The following is a 2769-nucleotide window of genomic DNA, read 5'->3' as shown; positions in this document are numbered from 1 at the left end:
AGCTACTAGGGTTTACATGAGTAAGTAATTGATGCATAAATCCACTTCCTGGGCCCACTTGGTGTGTGTTTGGGCTGAGCCTGAGTGTTGCACGTGTAGAGGTCCTTCTTGGAGTTGAACGCCAGCTTTTGTGCCAGTTTGGGCGTTCAACTCTGGTTTTGGCTCCTTTTCTGGCGCTGGACGCCAGATTTGGGTAGAAAACTGGTGTTGAACGCCAGTTTACGTCATCTGTTCTTGGCCAAAGTATGGACTATTATATATTGCTGGAAAGCCCTGGATGTCTACTTTCCAACTCAATTGGAAACGCGCCATTTCGAGTTCTGTGGCTCCATAAAATCCACTTTGAGTGCAGGGAGGTCAGAATCCAACAGCATCAGCTGTCCTTCTTCAACCTCTGAATCTGATTTTTGCTCAAGTCCCTCAATTTCAGCCAGAAAAGACCTGAAATCACAGAAAAACACACAAACTCATAGTAAAGTCCAGAAATGTGAATTTAACATAAAAACTAATGAAAACATCCCTAAAAGTAACTAGATCCTACTAAAAACATACTAAAAACAATGTCAAAAAGCGTATAAATTATCCGCTCATCACACAACTTCATGACTTCTTTCTGTACCACTTCCTTCATGACTGGATTCAGCCTCCTTTGGGGTTGAATGGATGGTTTGGCATCATCTTCCAACAGTATCTTATGCATGCATATGGCCGAACTGATTCCCTTCAAGTCAGCAAGGGTCCATCCAATGGCCTCCTTGTGCCTTTTTATTACTTGGAGTAGCTCCTCCTCTTGTTCTTGGCTGAGAGATGAGTTTATAATCACTGGATAACTTTCATTTTCCCCTAGATATGCATAATTGAGAGTGGGTGGCAGTGCCTTCAGTTCAAGTTTGGGTGCTTCTTTCTTTTCATTCTTCTCCTCTATTGTGCCCTGAACCTGAACCTCAGCTGTTGCAGCTTCTTCGCTTGATGCTGATTCCTCCTCTTCTGTTAACTCCTCAAATTCTTCTTCTTCAAAAGTCTCTTGTACTACATCTTCCAGTGAGTCCAACCTCATACATTCTCCCAATGGTTCCTGTGGGTAGTTCATGGCCTTGAACACATTGATCATCATTGTTTCATTGTGTAGTCTAAGGGTAAGTTCGCCCTTTTGGACATCGATGACAGCTCTGGCAGTAGCTAAGAATGGTCTACCCAAGATGATAGAAGCCTTAGCTCCTTCCTTCATGTCCAACACTACAAAGTCTACTGGAAAGATAAAGTCTCCTACCTTCACTAGCAAGTCTTCCACTATGCCGTGAGGAAACTTGAATGATCGGTCTGCCAGTTGCAAGGCCATTTTTGTTGGTTTGGCCTCCTCAATCTTCATTTTTCTCATTATAGCTACAGACATCAGATTTATGCTGGCTCCTAAATCACATAGAGCCTTTTCCACTGTTATTTCACCTATAATACAGGGAATCTGGAAGCTCCCAGGATCCTTCAATTTCTGGGGCAGTTTATGCTGAATGATAGCACTACATTCTTCAGTTAGTATCACAGTATTGTTGTTCTTCCAGCTTCTCTTCTTGGTCATCAACTCCTTCAAGAACTTGGCATAGAGCGGCATTTACTCTATTGCTTCAGCAAAGGGTATGTTAATCTGTAGTTTCTTGAAAATTTCTAAAAATCTGGAGAACTGTCTGTCATCCCCTTTCTTCCTCAATTGTTGAGGATATGGGGCTTTCGGAATATATGGCCTTAGCTCTTCTCCCTTTGGATGTGCATTGGAGGTGGGGACTTGAACTTCATTGTGTTCCTCTTTTCTTCCAATTGCATCTTTCTCTTGTGGTTGCTTGGAAGTCTCCTTCAATTCCTTTCCACTTCTGAGGGTGATAGCATGACACTCCTCCCTCCGATTTAGTTCAATGTTACTGTGAAGGTCATGGCTGGGAGCTTGCTGAAATAGGTAGCCAATTTGTGTCTCAAGTTTTTTGATGCAGCGTCTTGATTCTGCATGTTGGATCGCACTTCCTCTCAGAACACCTTACTATCTTGGATTTCCTTGCATATGCCTTTAAGTAGAGTCTCAATCCTTGATAGTCTTTCTTCCAATGATGGAGAGTTGAGATTGGAGGGATGAGAAGGGCCATTTTGGCTTTGGTATGGATGTTGAGATGTGTTGTTAGGTGAGTGCTGGTATGATCTCTGTGTGGGATGTTGGTGAGCTGCATTGTTGTTGGGGTTGTGGCATCTTTGATCTTGGCCTTGGTCTTGTTGATTTCTCCACCTAAAGTTTGGGTTGTTCCTCCAGCCAGGATTATACGTTTTGGAGTATGGGTCATGGTTTTGCCTAGGTGAATTTCTAATGTAGTATGCTGCTGAAGTGGTGATTGCTACTACTTGATTCCTCTTCATCTTCTTGGTGAGGTCAGCCAATTGCTTGGTAATCATCTTGTTTTGAGCTAGCAGTGCATCCACATTGTTTAGCTCCATCACTCCTCTAGTGTTGCCTCTTTCAGAAGCATAGAAGTAGTCATTCTCAGCTACAGTCTCAATGACATCTATGGCTTCTTCAATGGTCTTCTTCTTGTTCAGAGATCCCCCGGATGAGTGGTCTACTGCCTTCTTTGATTCATAAGAAAGACCTTCATAGAAAATGTGCAGCTGCACCCATTCATTGAACATATCTGGTGAGCATCTTCTTGTCAAGTCTTTAAATCTCTCCCATGCTTCATAGAGAGTCTCACCATCTTGCTGCCTGAAAGTTTGAACCTTAGCTCTCAACCT

At 42.9% G+C, this 2769-nt stretch overlaps 1 pseudogene; it reads left to right on the top strand.

Moving 5' to 3' along the window:
* Window positions 1-2667: 2667 nt before the first annotated feature.
* On the top strand, window positions 2668-2769 carry LOC112752754 (small nucleolar RNA R71; annotated as a pseudogene).

Source organism: Arachis hypogaea, chromosome 15 (genome assembly GCF_003086295.3).
Source record: "Arachis hypogaea cultivar Tifrunner chromosome 15, arahy.Tifrunner.gnm2.J5K5, whole genome shotgun sequence".
Classification (NCBI taxonomy): domain Eukaryota; kingdom Viridiplantae; phylum Streptophyta; class Magnoliopsida; order Fabales; family Fabaceae; genus Arachis; species Arachis hypogaea.
This window is presented reverse-complemented; position numbering and strand designations above follow the sequence as displayed.